Below are 16,836 nucleotides of genomic sequence, written 5' to 3' on the forward strand. Positions count from 1 at the left end.
TCTATAGAGAGGGCCACCTCTCGCACTCCCAGCTTTCCTCAGTTGCCTACAGTTCTGTGTAGGGTTAAGGCCTCGTGGGCTTTTCCTCATCCATTTTGGCATGTTCATTGGTTTCATCCTTGGGAAGTCATGTTGCAGAGACTTTATGGGTGTGGCATCCGACATTTTCAATAGGAGGCACAATCTCACAGCAAGCTTGCTGATCCTCCGACTCCTCCATCCTCTTCTGCACTGTACCCTGAGCCTTAATCGTGGGAGTGTTTGGTAAACTGATCCCTTGGGACTGCGCTCCGTAACTCAGCATCCTGATTGACTGTGATTATCTGTAGTGGTTTTCATCTGTTACAAAGAGAAGTTTCCTGGATGAGGGGTAAGGACACACTTATCTGTGGTATAAGCCCAGACAAGGTCTTTTATGTATGGAGGTGGGCCTGGGAGTCAGGATCTTCCTGCTTCAGCCTCCTAAGTGCTGTGAAAACAGATGTATCTACCATACACAATTCCTTCCCCTGACTGCCCTGTAAAAACCAAAACACTTTAGTTTTAGAAGGAAAAAATGTACATATTAGGGAAAAAAATCTGAGCAAAAATGGAAATATGCCACAAAGTCTTTTCTTGAGTTCTTCAATAGAATTATCTTCAATCTTGATACGTCTAATTGGTTGAATAATACATTTTCCAACTTTATTTTATATAATGCCATTTAAAAAACTTTTTATTAGTTTATGAGTTTCACATCATGTATCCCAATCTCACTCATCTCCCTCTCCTCCCATACCTGGCCTTCATCCTTGCAACCTCCCCTTCAACAGAAAAAAAAAAGTCTCATTGTAGAAACTGTAGTATGTCACAGTGTACCCTTTGTCCACACTTTTTTGGTTGCAAATGCTCATTGCAATGTCTTGTTGGTTTGGTACAAGGCCTCTGGCTTCTGCTCTCTATTAATACTAGAACCTCAACTGGGACATCTCTTGGATATCCTGTTGTTCCTCTGTGTCATGGAGATGTTGTAGTTTTGGATCTGTAGGACCTTCATGTACTCCAACAGTTCATAGATGGTATAGATGTTGGGATGGGTCATTTCAAAGCCCTGAATCTGGGCCTGAGAGGTATCTGAGCTGGTCAGCCTATCAGCTCGCTACCTCTCATGCCCTCTGGGACAGCTCACTGGCAACCCCTGCAACAAGGGCCAGCTCTACACTGCTGCCCAAGCAAGGTGACCTGCTCTCCTGAGTGTTGCAGCCAGTGAGGGACATGGCCAGTTCTTCCACTCTCATGACCCTGGGGCCAGCTCTTTCAGCTGCTATAGATGGTGAGGAACAAGGGATGGGAAGAGGGAGTTTCTCCCTTGTTCGTGCCACTGGCCAGCAGATAAGAGGCAAAGCCAGCTCTGCCGTGCTACCCAGGTGAGGTGTAGGGCCTGTTCTCCTGAATGCTGCAGCAGGTAAGGGACAGGGACAATCTCCTCTAGTGACTCTAGGACCAGATCTCCCACCTACCATAGGTAGCCAGTGGCAAATATGGGGAAGACCATATCTCCCATGCCCATGCTACCGCCTGGCAGACAAGTTGTGGGGCTAGTTCTCTCATGCTCACAGCCAGCCCTGGGGCTGGTTCCCCTGTGCCCCTGTGCAGTGCCTGTTTTCCTAAGTGCTGCAGTAGGTGAGGGGCAGGGCTAGCTCTCCCAAGTACTGCAGCAGGTAAGGGGCAGGGCCAGGTTCTTCCACCTGCCACAGGTGGTGAGGGGTGATGGAAAAGAAGGTATGTCACCTTCATCCATGCCACCTTACAAGAGATGAGTGGTAGGGGCAGCTCTTCCAAGTCTGTATCCTTGGGGCAGCTCACATGCAACTTCCACAACGAGTAGACAGAACTCCCAAGTACTGCAACTAGCTAGAGGCAGGGACAGCTCTTCTGTTCTCATGTCCACAGGGACAATTCTCCCACAGTGCTCAGGTAAGAGGTGGGGCCAGTTCTACACAGCCCTCAGACATCAATATATCCCCAGGCCACAGCCCAGACCAGAGATGTCTACCTAGCCTTTGGTAGTAAGAGATCTCTGCTGTTTCTGTGCCACAGGCCTAGGTGTGCCCCCCCCCCAGTAGCAGCACAGGTCAGAACCCCACCATGATCCCAGGTGGCATCACTCACTATTTACATCAGGTTGTTTCTTACTACCTCAAATCTTCAGTTCTGCCTCTTCATTGTGCCCACACCCTTCTGTTTCTTTCTCTTCCATTTCTCCACTACTTACTTGTTCCCCTTAGTGGTGCTGGTGTCTCTGAGTGTCTGGGGTAATTTCCTGAGTGTTATGGCCCACTAGTGCATTATGGTGCCAGACTGGTGATCATCTCAGGCTAGCTCCCTGTCTGAGCCTTATGGCACTGGTCTGGTGGTTGTCTCATACTTGCTACTCACTCCTGCCTGGTGTCTGTGGTCCCAGGCAGGGCTCTTCTAGTCTCTGGCAGAGAGGAGAGAGGCTATATCCATGTTCAGTGTTCTGACCCAGGACCATCTGAATGATTGGTAGGCTAACATTCCATGAAGAAAAAAAAAGGGAGGGGAGAGCCTGAGACAACCACCAGTCCAAGCATCAGTGGGCAAGACAAGGAGCTAGTCTGTGATGACCACCAGTCTGGCCACCCAAGCAGACCCTGATGGGCTCCCAGGGAGAGGAGCAAGTTGGAGACTAAGGTAAGTCAAGCCCATAGCATCACTTGAAGTTTTGTTTATCCTGTTAATAATTGACTAGATTGAGTTCCAAATGTTCTTGAGTATTAAACCAACCCAACACTTTCCTGATGTCAACCAGTGGCTGAATTACACGTTTGTGCCAAAGCAAACACTGCACAGAATGATGGGGAGATCTCCCATGGGCTGAGGGCTGACTCAGAAGGCCCATTGCAACAGAGCAGGAGGGTCCAGAGGCTCTCCAACATGTGGAGCTGGAAGCATGACCTGAACAGTAAGACTGCAAGCAGACTGCATGAAGAACAGCTTGATCGCTTCTAAACAAAGAAGTTCAAACAATAACAAAGTGTTCGTTTAATCTATTAAGATGATCCATATGAGTCACACATTGGTGGCACACACCTGTAATCCCAGCATTTAGAACATAAAGGCAGAAAGATTAGGACTTAAAGGACATCCTCAGCTTCATAGCTAGTTCAATGACAACCTGAGCTAGAAGCGATCCTATCTCAAAATTAATTAATTAGTTAATTAATTAAAAGGAAAAGCCCATCCTGATTCTATATAGAGTTACAATTCATCCAGGCTACATAGTGAGGCGCTGTCTTAAAATTAAAATAAAAAAAGAAGGACTGGGGATAAGGCTCAAATGATAAAGCTCTTGCTTTGCTAGCATAGGACATGAGTTCAATTTCATGAATGTTAGCATTCCTTCTATGCTCTGCCCAACAGTTACCTGGCAACAGCCAGGTAGGCCTGGCTTGTTATAAAAGGGGCTGATTGGCCCCTCCTCACTCTCTGCCCCTTCTCTTTCTCTGACTCTTTTCTCTCTCTGACCCCTTTCTCACTCTCTCCCCTTCCCCCTACCCCCTAACCCCTCTCCACATGTTCCTGGGCATGCACTCTCCCTCTCCCTCTCCCTCTCCCTCTCCCTCTCCCTCTCCCTCTCCCTCTCCCTCTCCCTCTCCCTCTCCCTCTCCCTCTCCCTCTCCCTCTCCCTCTCCCTCTCCCTCTCCCTCTCCCTCTCCTCTTCCTCCCTTCCTCCCTCTACTCTCTTCTCAATTCCCCTTCCCATGCTCCCAAATACACCCTATTCTATAGTCTACCCATTATATGGCTTGTACCTCAGAGAGATGGGATGCCTCAGCATGGGCCCACCAAGGCACCCCTCCTACTTCAACTGAACTCTATAAAACATATTCTGGTCTTTTTATAAAACACAACAATGAACCTATGTTAAAAAAAAAAAAGCCAGGTATAATGGTATAACTCAGCACTGGAAGACAGAGAGGCAGAGCCCTGAGCCTCTGGCTAACTATCTTAACCTACGTGTTGAACTCCAGGCCAGTGGGAGACCCTGCTCCAAAACATAAGGAGATAGGGCTAGGGAGATAGACCAGAAAGCAACACATGCTACCAGACCTCAGTATGATCCCCTGGACTCACATGGAAGAAGAATAGACTTCTATAGGTTGTCCTCTGACCTCCACATATGTGCATGCACAAATGAAACCCTCCAAGTAAAAAAACTAGTTACTAAAACCAAAAAAATATATTAAAAACCAATTTAGAAGGCAAGGTAGATAGATGATCCTTAAGCATGACACCTGAAGTTGACATCTACTCTCCACACAAATGAATATGCACCTACATGTACAGCCACACATATGTGCCTCTGAACACACAGAATAAGCACAGACAAATATAGAGTAGCCAGATATATTAGCCTACAAGATGATCACCAGAAATTTGAGGCAATCTTGGGATAGGTTTTGTATTCAAACTTCTTAGCTACAGACTGTAAGAGATCCTGTTGTTGGTGTTTTGGGGTTTTGTTGTTGTTGCTGTTTTGGTTTGGGTTTGTTTTTTTTTTTTTTATCCCAAAGCCACAGAGACTCCCTTCCTCTTCACCCCAAGAACCTGGTGATGATGTGGGGTCAGACTTGTGGATGTAGATGTGTGTACGGAGACTGCTAGCTGCCCATGCAGCAGCAGAGCCAAACCACTGAGTGGTGTTTACAACAGCATAAACTCCGGGAATAGAAGAAAGATCCATTGTAAATGTAACATGTACCGGGATCTCCGAGGATCCTGAACACAGGTATCATCCACGTGTACAACTCACCAGCTAGGGTCAAGAGGGACTGACAGGCACAGAGATGGAGAGGCAATCTGAGCTTCGAGGCTGGGCACAGTCCTGCTCAGTTGGCATGAGAAATTTGAGGGTAGCTGCTGAAAAGAAATAGAAGATGAGTCCAGGCTGCAAACAGCCATTTCTAGTCTAACTTGTTTGGTCTCCTGAGAGAGAAGCAGCCATACCACCCACACAGTGAGCTCCAAAAGATAAGCCTAAGGTAAAGCCAGCTCTCCTTAGCTGGGAGGGAATATAGGTGAGGCTTTGTTGTTTAGCTTGGTTTGGTTTTATGGTGTTGTGTCTCCCCTTGTATTTACTATTAGTCTGTTTTCCCTCATTATTGTCTCTGTGGCTTTTATTTTATTCTCTCCCTGCTTCATCTCTCTTTCTTTCCCTATGGCGTTGGCTTGGTTGGTTTGTTTGGCTGGTTTGCTTGTTTGTGTTTCCCTATATAGCTCATGCTGGCCCGTATGTGCTATGATGCTGATTATGGTCATAGATGCTGGGATCACTTCATTATAATACCGTGTTTGCTGTCAGATAGTGCTTTTTGTTACTGCTGCCTGCTTCTTCCCCTCAAAATGGTTATGGGGATCATAAGCCCAAGAGAACCTGGCCCATAATGAGAACTCATAAAACAAGTGAAAAAAAAGAAAAACACAAGATATGTCGTGAAAAATACATTCTTCACAAAGTGTCCACAATTGCAGCAGAAATATGAGAACTATGAAGAAGTAAGGCAATTGAACAACCCCAGAAGGAAGGGGTTGCCCGTTGCTGAATCTAAAGAAAACAAAAAATGACTAATAAGGGGCTGGAGAGATGGCACGGTGCTTGAAAGCACAGACTATTCTTGCAGAGGACCCAGGTTCAATTCCCAGCACCTGTATGTCAGTTCATAAATGTCTATGACCCTAGTCCCTAGATATCCAATACCTTCTTCTGGCCTCTATATGTACCAAGCATGTAGGAGTACAGAGACATACATGCAGGGAAAGTACTCATACACATGTAATAAAATTTTTAAAAATTCTAAAAATGATTAGTGACCTCAAAGAGAGTTCAAATAAGTAGATGAATGAAATAAAGAATTCAACGAAGCCGGGCGGTGGTGGCGCACGCCTTTAATCCCAGCACTTGGGAGGCAGAGGCAGGCGGATTTCTGAGTTCGAGGCCAGCCTGGTCTACAAAGTGAGTTCCAGGACAGCCAGGGCTACACAGAGAAACCCTGTCTCGAAAAAACCAAAAAAAAAAAAAAAAAAGAATTCAACGAAAGATCTGAACATGAGTCCAAACCGTGGATGAGAAATTCAATGAAAAAATTGAAATTAGGTGGGGCAAGGTGACTCAATAATACTGGATATTAAAAACTCAGTAAATCAAATTATAAAAACACAGTGGAAAGTGTCACCAATAAGCTGCATCAAGCAGAAGAAAGAATAACAGGGATTAAGAATAAGGCTGAGGAAATATTATATTCAGACAGCAAGTAAGAAAAGAAATAGGGCTTGCAAAATGGCTCATCAGGCTAAGGTGCTTGCTACCAGGCCTGACAACCTTAAATGAGCCCCCAAAATACAAATAGTGAAAGGAAAGAAGTGACTCCTGTAAGTTGTCCACCTCTGACCCCCAAACATATACATGTGAACATAACACACACGCACACATACTCACAACAAGAAAATTGATAGATAAACAATCATGACCAAACTTAAAAAACAAAACAAAACAAAACAAAACAAAACCCTCTAGGACACAATCAAAAGAGCAAGCCTAAGAACTCATGGGGTAGAGAAGGGGGAGAGATACAAACTAAAGACACAGAAAATCTATCCAATAAAATAACAGCCCCAGTTCCCCTGAATCCTGGAAGAAAAAAAAAGATCCATGTACAAGAATTCTAAGTCGACTCATGCCATATGGGCTTCCAAATGTATACACAGCACAACACAAAAACAATATTAACTGTTTCAAGAGAAAAATGCCAATTTACTTACAAAGTCCAACTTACCAGAGTAACATCAGATCTTACTTAACAGAAAATGTAAACACCACAAAAGTATGAAGTAATGTATTTTAAACCCTGAGAATAAGTAACTTCCAACTAACAACCTAGAAAAAAATTTACCTTTTAAAATCAACGAAGATAAGATTACATCTCACCCCAGTAAGAACAACAGTCATTAAGAAAGTAACAGTAGGGGCTGGAGGGATGGCTCAGTGGTCAAGAGCACTGACTGCTCTTCCAGAGGTTCTGAGTTCAATTCCCAGCAACCACATGGTGGTTCACAACCACCGTAATGATATCTGATGCCCCCTTCTGGTGTGTCTGAAGACAACTACAGTGTACTCACATACATTAAATAGATAGATAGATAGATAGATAGATAGATAGATAGATAGATAGATAGATGCAAAGAAATTGCTTCCAACAGTTTGTTTTCAAAAGGAAATAATAATAAGCAGTGGTTGGGGGAAGGGAGGGATGGTAAATGTCTTTAATTCCAGTACTCAGGAGGCAGAGGCAGGTGGGTCTCTGAATTCGAGGTTAGCCTGGTCTACAGCCAAGGCTACACAGAGAAATCCTCTATAGAATAAAACAAAACAAAACAACACACAAAAAAAAAAAAAAAAAAAAAAAAGGAAAGAAAGAGAGAGAGTGTGTGTGTAAATAACAACAGGGGTTGAGGGGTAGAAAAAAAAGGTGGGAGGGGTGTGAAGGTTTGAATACACTTGGCCCATGGGAAGTGGCACTGTTGGGGGTGTGGTCTTGTTAAAGGAAGTGTGTCACTATGTAGGTGGGCTTTGAGACTCCTGTGCTCAAGCTCTGCACATGGCGTCCCCACGTGGCTGAAGTTGACATCTGACAACTTGAAGGAACGGATTTACAAATTGGTTAAGAATGGCCTGACTCCCTCCCAGATAGCTGTGATCCTGAGGGACTCATACGATGTGGTACAGGTCCATTTTGTGACTGGAAATAAAATCTTGAGAATCCTTAAGTCCAAAGGCCTTGCCCCTGATCTCCCTTAGGATCCCTACCATTTGATTAAGAAAACAGTTGCTGTCTGAAAGCACCTTGAGAGGAACAGAAAGGATAAGGATGCTAAATTCTGCCTGATTCTGATAGAGAGCAGAATTCACCAGTTGGCTCTATACAATAAAAGACTAAGCGGGTGTTCCCACCCAATTGGATATATGAGATGAGTCGTCCACAGCCTCTGCTCTAGAGGCATAAATGCTGTTGTGTGCTCAAGCAATAAAATCACTTTGAGAAAAAAAAAAAAAAAAAGAGTTGCATTGGTCATGGTGTCTTTTCACAGCAATGGAAACCCTAACTGGGATAGGAGGGATAGTAACAGTAAGGGCATTTGAACAAGTCATATGAAACCCTACTATTTTATAATGCATATAATGCCTAGCTTATATATAATATATATAAAGCCAGGTGGTAGTAGTGCATGCTTTTAATTCTAGCACGAAAGGCAGAGGCAGGTGGATCTCTGTAAGTGTGAGGCCAGCCTGGTCTACAGAGTGAGTTCCAGGACAGCCAAGGCTACTTAAGAAACTCTGTCTCAAAATAACAAAAACCAATCAATCAATCAATTAATTAATACATAGAAAAGAGTTAAATTATCCTACAAAGGGGATAATTACTTGTACTCCCACAAGTCATAGGTTGCCAAATAAAAAGCCTGATCACCACTGGGCTAGAGAGATCGTTCAGAAGTTAGGAGCACTGGCTGCGCTGCCAGGTGACCTCAGTTTGATTCCTGCACCCACACAGTAGCTCAGGCAGCTCAGAAGATCTGAGGCCTCTCTTGTGGCCTCTGTGGGCACTGCATACACAGTGTGCGCAGAAATACATGCAAGTAAAACACCCAAACACATAAAAAAGCAAAGCAAAAACGCAGTGGCAGATATGGAATAAAAGCCTAGTGCTAGGCATGAGACACCTACTCTCAAGTTGTTGCCCTAGGATGAGTGGAGACCTGGAGACCCCTCCCAACAATACAGCCGTTGCTCTTATTGCTCCTTCTATGGCTGAAGACACAATAGACTTTGGTCTTAGAACAGGGAGAAATTACTTGGTGCTGATCAGGAAGCTTCCTCTCTGTTGGGTAGTTTTCACAGTACCAACATGCTATGAGGGTTTCTAGGGGAGAAAAATCATTTACACTTTTACCCAGCTGTGAACCCTGCACATTACAATAACAACATGGCAAGATATGCCCCAGCATGTACAGTGGCACAAATGTTATGGGAATAGTCAACTGCCTTCTGGTTGGATTTAAGGCTTTCTCTACAGGAAGAAATCTGGCCAAGGACTTATGGCCATGGAGATGATAAGCTCTAGGGGTGAACCTGCTACTATTATTTCATAAATGGATGTAGTATAAAATTGCCCTATAAATACACATCTCTCAACCCATAGACTAGTGCAGCCCTCAGCCTTCATCAGAGAAGTTTCTTCGTATGGTGAATGGTGGCTAGCATAGACACTCACAACACATCAAAATTCATAGAATAGGTGTCTGTAAAGTGTTCAGCCATAAAAGGCATGTCCATATCATACTCCCTACCCCAAGGCTCAGAGAACATTGAGGAAGAGCCAGAGGCTGGGGGAGACCAGGACAAAGTAGTATCTTCTGGATATAACCACTGCATTCATAAGCATACAGCAGCTTTGGTTATTTGTACAAAACCTGCATACGATGAAGCCAGTCACAATTCTAGCATGGAAGGGAAGGGGCTCACAAGCCCTACCTCAAGCTGAGGCAATACTAGCAACTGACGGGCGCTACAGGAAGGAGCGTCGGATCTCTTTAAAGGTGTGGTCCCTGGTAGGTTAACCATGCTCTGTAGATGGCTCCACACTCATGTGGCAGCACAGACTGATTCAGAGGATTATTATTTTTTAAAAGAAGAGGACATGAAGTAAGAGGTATATGGGGCATGGGTCCAAAAAAGGTTAGGAGGAGGAGTAAGGAGTTGAGTGATTAAAATATGTTGTATGCATGTAAGAAACTCAATGAATTAAAAAAAAATTAAAAAACAAATGGTGCTTATGATGTGGACAGAAGGTAACTCGTATACTGCTGATGGGAATATAGACTAGTGCAGCCACTGTATAGAAGCTTGTATGGAGCTTTCCTCAGACACTAAAAATACATCAACCATTTGGCCCAACGATACTACTCTCTAAGTTAACATCTCAGAGATAATTGCACATCAGTGAAACCAACATTGTTGTTGTGTCCAGCAACAGAGGAAGAAAGGATAAAGAAAGTGTGTCTATAGACAATGGAAGTTAAGTGTGGCCATGCATTGATGATAAGGAGGGAGAGACTGTGTTCAAGGCTAGTGGTGTAGTTCAAGTGTAATTGGTCCCCATAGACCCACAGAAGGTGGCACTGTTGGAAAGTGTGACCTTGTTGGACTAGGTGTGGTCTCACTAGAGGAAGTGTGTCACTGTGGGGGCAGGCTTTGAGGTTTCCTATGTTCAAGTGTTGCACACAGTCTCCTTTTGTTGCCTGTGGATCAAGACATAGAACTCTCAACGCCTTCTCCAGCACCATGTCTGCCTGGGCTCTGCCATGTTTCTCACCATGATGATAATGGACTAATTCTCTGAAACTGTAAGCCAGCCCCAATTAAATGTTGTCCTTTATTAAGAGTTGCCCTAGTCATGGTGTGTTTTCATAGCACATAAAACCCAAACTAAGACAGCTAGCTTGTGTTAAATACTAAGTTGTAGGCCATCCTAAGCTACACAGGGATACTTTGTCTCAAAATCAAACAAAATTGGGGCTGGTGAGATGGCTCAAGCGGGTTAAGGGCATTGACTGCTCTTCTGAAGGTCCTGAGTTCAAATCCCAGATGGTGGCTCACAACCCGTAATGAGATCTGACACCCTCTTCTAGTGTGTCTGAAGTCAGCTACAGTGAACTTATGTATAATAATGAATAAATATTTTTAAAAAATCAAACAAAATAGTCATAAAGAAGAATAGAGTTGTATCATTTCCAGGAAAATGGATGTAGCTAGAGATAAGAAAATTGAGCAAACTAGTCTTGTCTCAGAAAGAAAGAGAACATGTATTTTCTACTATTCTCACTTGAGAGTACTAGACTATTTTTGCTTGCTTATTTATTTATTTATTTATTTATTTATTTATTTATTTATTTATGGTTTTTAAGAGAAGGTTTCTCTGTGTAGCGCTGGCTGTCCTGGAACTCACTCTGTAGACCAGGCTGGCCTTAAGATCTGCCTGCCTTTGCCTCCTGAGTGTTGGGATTAAAGATACATGCTACCACCACTTTGTGATTCCTAGGTTTTATATATGTGGGAATATAGAATAACACACACACACATACACCATGAAAGCAGAGATACAAGCATCAGAGAACAAAGAGGACTAGAGGGAGGGTAGGCAGGTGGAAAGAAGGGGAGCTGGTGAGTAGGGACATGCTTGATATACAATATATACTTGAATGTATAATAGCTATGATAATATACTTACTACAATTTAAAACTACTATAATAGTAGAAAATCGGTGAGTTATATTGTACACTGAAACATGGATGAATTTTGTGGTATATGAATTACATCTAAAATTTAAAAACTTACTTGTTTATTTTTAGTTTGCAATATAATTACATAAGTTTTCCCTTCCTTTTCCTCTCTCAAATTCACGGCCTCTTCTTTTATTAATTGTTTCTACACACACATATACATATATGTATTATATACATATTTACATGTATATATTCTTAAATAGCCTGCTTAATCTCTGTTACTTGTATGTATGTTTTAAACTTTTTAAAAAGTCAATGAGGAAATAAAAAGCTTACAAGAGAAACCCAAATTAAAGTCATGCATGTCCACCCAAGCCAGCACTGCAGAAGCTACTTACAGGAATCTGGCATAAAGAGAAGGAAAAACTCTCACAAGCATAAGTTCTCAGACAAGAATGACTTGTAGGAGTGAATGCTGCTACAGAAATGTGACTGGGGGCTTCTCTGGTGAGGGAATATGTTCTTCCAGTATGATGGAGTAGGCTTGAATAAAGATGTGTCTGTAAATGCCCAGGGAAGCCGCTCACAGGTTGCAGCATCCCAGGTCCACAGAGCACAGGCGGTGTATGCTCAGACGTGCACGCAGGGAAGTGGGGCTGAGAGACAGGACTGTGAGGGGACGAGCATTTGCTGATGATCACACAAGGAAATCTTGTTCAAAGAGATGGTAAGAGGCACTGGAGGAGTTTGGACTGCCTTGAAAACTACACCATATACCAGAGGGCAGGCAACCTCTGTGAGAGATCCCGTAGGAAAAAAGAAAAGGGCGGGGAGAGGAGGGAGGAAGGGAGGAAGAAGGAAGGAAGGGAGAGAGAAAAGACCTTTTGGTAGGGGAGCAGGAATCGAATTAATGCAGGATTAATGGAGGGTGAGTTCAGAAATCATAGTTATTTTTGCGCCATTTTGGACTGCCTTGAAGGGATTGTTCTAATAAGAATTCATATGGGGAATGAGGAAGAGGGGTTTGGAACTCGGGAGTCTGTGAAGTGACCACTGCACAAGTTTAATCAACAGCAGTCACAAGCCAGGACAGGAGAAAAACAGTCCCAACACTATTCAAAAGTCCAAATGCAAAGACTTTCCTGAAATTCAAGGTCAACTCTTAGCTGTGAGCCCCTGCAAAAGTTTTTTTTTTAAAAAAAAAGTTCCATTATTTCCAATATACTATGGCATAGGGCAAACCCCATCCTAAAAGCAAGGAATAAGAGAAGTGTTAGGAAGGACAAGCGGTTATTCCTGGTTGTCAACTTGACTATATCTGAATGAACTACTATCCAGGAATGGAGGGCACACCTGTGAGATTTTTCTGCTTGGTTTGAAGTGAGTGAATCCATTTCTAGTCTGGACCATTGATGTAGGAAGACACAACCTTTGATCCAGGGCTTGAGGCAGGAAGACTTTACTCTGAGGCACACCTTCTGCTGGAGGCCTATCTAAGACATGGTAGAAGGAAGCTTGTGCCCTTATCCACTTCTTTACTGTCACTAGAGCCCACAGTCAATGATTTTTTGATTAGCTGGACTGCAGTGTGTCAGTCCAATAAAACCTCTGTGTGTGGGTGTGGGTGTGTGTGGGTGTGGGTGTGTGTGTGGGTGTGTGTGTGTGGAGAGAGAGAGAGAGAGAGAGAGAGAGAGAGAGAGAGAGAGAGAGAATATGGAGAATCCTAATACATAATGTACAATCCCGTGGGCTTGGGCAGTCCCATCCTTATGACTACTCCATTATCCCATTTATGGCTCACATGGCCTCTCTATGTTACTCATTCATTACATGAGGCTTCTCTTGACAAAGGTTCTACATCCCTGGCACTGCCAACATCCAAGAGACTCACATTTGCTCTCACAGGCTCAGAGCTGCCTATCCTGGCTACTGCCTGTCCTCACAGAGTTTCCTTTGAAATCTGATGAGAATTAAAAAACCTCAATGCTCTTGCATTTTGCAGAAAGCTAGGAACACACAGATGATGTCAAGGCCTGCCTCCAGCCCAGCGCCCTTGGACCATGAGCTGCAATAGTCTCTAGGTCCTTGGGCAGCTGAACACAGTGACGTTAATCCTGGGGAAACAATTTTCTAGACAGCCTTATGTGAGCATTGTGTCCCTGTCCCTTCTCTCAGTGAAGACTCTGGGTAACATAGGGTCTCATATAACTCAGGCTGCTTTAAATTTGCTGTTCACAACTGAGAATGATCTTGAACTCTTGACCTTCCTGTCTTGGTCTCTCGAGCGCTGGGATTATAGCCCGGTTCTTTTCTATGTAGGAGTGCTATCTATCTATCTACCTACCTATCTATCTCTAGAATGAATATATATGTATATGTATGTATGTGTGTATGTATATAGTTTATTTGTACTCTACAGCTCCAGAGGGAGAAGAGCCTATCATGGCAGAGAAGTGCCGTAAAAAGCAGCAGTTATAATAAGAAGCCGAGAGCTCACAACTTGAACTACAAGTGTGAAGTAAACAGAAAAAACTGAAGTAGTAGGACTGTTAAGCTCAAACCCCACCCCCAGTGATGCACTTCCTCTGCTAAGTCTGCTCCATCTAAACCTCCCCAAACAGTGCCACCAAGGGCCAAGTGTTCAGATGCCTGCTACTACGGCAGGCCTTTCTCATTCAAACCACCACAAGAGTCTGTGTTAATTGCAATTTAATGCCAAGGAGCCACTTCTCTGAGAAAAACCTGAGAGACGCTCTGATCTATGGGCATAGGAATAAGTCATTAAGAGTCAATTTAATACTATGTCTATTTAGCAGGGTAATAGTACTGCGTTCTCCCTTAGGACCTATAACCTATATAGATACAAACTCTTGGTCTCTTTAACAGTGCCAGGTATGGGTCAGTCTTGTGAATCTAGCCTTAGACCTAAGAAAATGGTTAGTTACATCCACAACATTCATGCCACTGTCTTACTCAGGGTTTCTATTCCTGCACAAACATCATAACCAAAAAGCAGTTGGGGAGGAAAGGGTTTATTCAGCTTACACTTCCATACTGCTGTTCATCACCAAAGGAAGTCAGGACTGGAACTCAAGCAGGTCAGGAAGCAGGAGCTGATGCAGAGGCCATGGAGGGATGTTCTTTACTGGCTCCCTTCCCCTGGCTTGCTCAGCCTGCTCTCTTATAGAACCCAAGACTACCAGCCCAGAGATGGTCCCACCCACAAGGGGCCTTGCCCCCTTGATCACTAATTGAGAAAATGCCTTACAGTTGTATCTCATGGAGGCATTTCCCCAACTGAAGCTCCTTTCTCTGTGATAACTCCAGCTGGGTCAAGTTGACACAAAACTAGCCAGTACAATTGCGCCAGTGGGCATATTTTGTCTGTCATTGTGGTAGCTTTCAGGGTTCACAGCTGGATAATAATTAAGGACTGCTTTTCTCTTCCAGCGGCTTGCTCGGCACCTTCCAGCACCATGAGAACTAGCCAGTGGGGATGAAACTTTCAGGTGGGTACCAGCTTGAGTGCTCCATGCTCCATGCTTGGTATCTTATGCAATTAAGGTCTTACCGCCAAGTTCTAGAGGGTAACGAAGAGCATTGGCAATCGTCTGGAATACTTGGAGGTGTACGTGACTCTTGGCCAACAGCTCCAAAAGAGGTAGCCGATTCCTAGTACTGGAGTTTCACTTGCTAGCATGGGGTGATTCATTTTTGAAATAGTCATCATGAATAAAGTCAGAGGCTTTCAACTTACAATTTCAGGTAAGTGTAGTATCGACAGAGTCATTCTAGAGTATTCGAAAGACATAAGACATGGGACTAGTAATGAATATCACGTTTAAGAGAAAACTGACCTGGTTTGTGTAGTCATCAATAAGGAAGTTGAAGAAAGCTTTCATATACTAACTCAAAAAAAAAGGAAAGAAAAAAATTAGTGTACTAAATGAGTATGAATTAATATTTCCAAGCTTAAGAAGTTAGCTAGATTTGTTCTTATTTGTTTTTAATGGTACCAATTTGTTTCAGTGACCACATTTTCTCTCCCTATAACCTACTCCTTTTCAGATCCAACTACACAGTTTCCAAGTCTTTTGCTCTTATTTTTTTTCTCTCAGTTTTCACTGTAAACCTGGCTGAAATCAGTCACCAATATCCATGCAAGGACCTAAACATTACCCGGACTTAAAAATACCCTTTGCAAGCTAGAGAGATGGCTCAGCAGTTAAAAGTACTGACTGCCCTTCCAGAGATCCTGAGTTCAATTCCCAGCAACGACATGGTAGCTCACAACCATCTGTAATGGGATCCAATGTCCTCTTGTGCTGTGTCTGAAGATAGCTACAGTGTAATCATAAAAAATGAATAAAGCCACTCTTTGCAAAGTCCTTTATTTTAAATTTAGCCTTAGCTATGGGCATGGACATATACATGGATGGATGGATAGATGGAGATATGTATATGTATATGTATGTGTATGTGTATGTGTATATGTATATGTATTCTTTGCTAGAATCTAGCAAGGACGACCTCTAATCCAAGTAGCAGTAGAACCTTATTCCTCCCAAAAGTCTCCTAGTCAGTCTTTGCTGTTGTCCACACTCTTCTCAGTTTTCTAAACTTCTGGGTTCCAACAAGAACCACGAGGCTCAGACTAGAGCATCCTAGGCTTCTTGCGGCCCACTCCACCAAGCACTTTCAAATTCCTCCCCAAAACCATTTTAAAGGCTTTGAAACGACAGTCAGGAAGTCACAGCAACAAACACTGCGATGACCAATTTTCTGTCTTACTTTTACATTGCTGTTGTAAGGGAGGAATGAATTATTTCACTCACGGTCTCAGAAGACTTTGCTCACAGTGCCTTGGACCCACGAACTTGAACACAACATCATGGGGCTGGGTTTAAGGGACAGGGAGCAGAGAGCAAACCAGGGACTGACCTGAGATACAAAGTGTAAGTTCAACTGACCTGGAATACACAGTGTGAGTTCCAGATGACCTGGGATACATAAATCACCAAGAAAAAAAAACAAAAACAAAACAGGGAAAACAGGGAGAGAGGGAGAGAGAGAGAGGGAGAGAGAGAGAGAGAGAGAGAGAGAGAGAGAGGATGAATCAGCTTCTGATTGAATGAAATAAATTTAGACTGTAATAATCCCACTGTGGGATAGAGTGGTTTCAATACAATTTCAAACTTAAAAAATATAACTTAAGCCAATTTGATAGTAATTTGTTAGGCTAGCTATAAAGATCATGAATATATCTCCTAGAATTGTTGATTTAAAAAATATATTAAAAACCTATTTAAGAAAAAGGAAGCCAGGTATGGTGGCACAGGCCTTTAATTCCAGGACTTGGGAGGCAGAAGCAGGCATATCTCTGTGAATTTTAGGTTAGTCTGGTCTACAGAGCAAGTTCCAAGATAGCCAGGGCTACACAGAGACTCTGCCTTTGAACGGGGATAAAAGGAAGCTGTGTATTATGGCATATA

The 16,836-nt window shown here is 43.3% G+C and overlaps 1 pseudogene; it reads left to right on the forward strand.

Moving 5' to 3' along the window:
• The first annotated feature begins 2,419 nt into the window (after positions 1–2,419).
• LOC115032493 (small nucleolar RNA SNORA17) lies at positions 2,420–2,539 on the forward strand (annotated as a pseudogene).
• The last annotated feature ends 14,297 nt before the right edge of the window (positions 2,540–16,836 follow it).

The sequence above is a fragment of the Mus caroli genome, unplaced genomic scaffold (assembly GCF_978045245.1).
Source record: "Mus caroli unplaced genomic scaffold, Mus_caroli_1 scaffold_1, whole genome shotgun sequence".
NCBI lineage: Eukaryota > Metazoa > Chordata > Mammalia > Rodentia > Muridae > Mus > Mus caroli.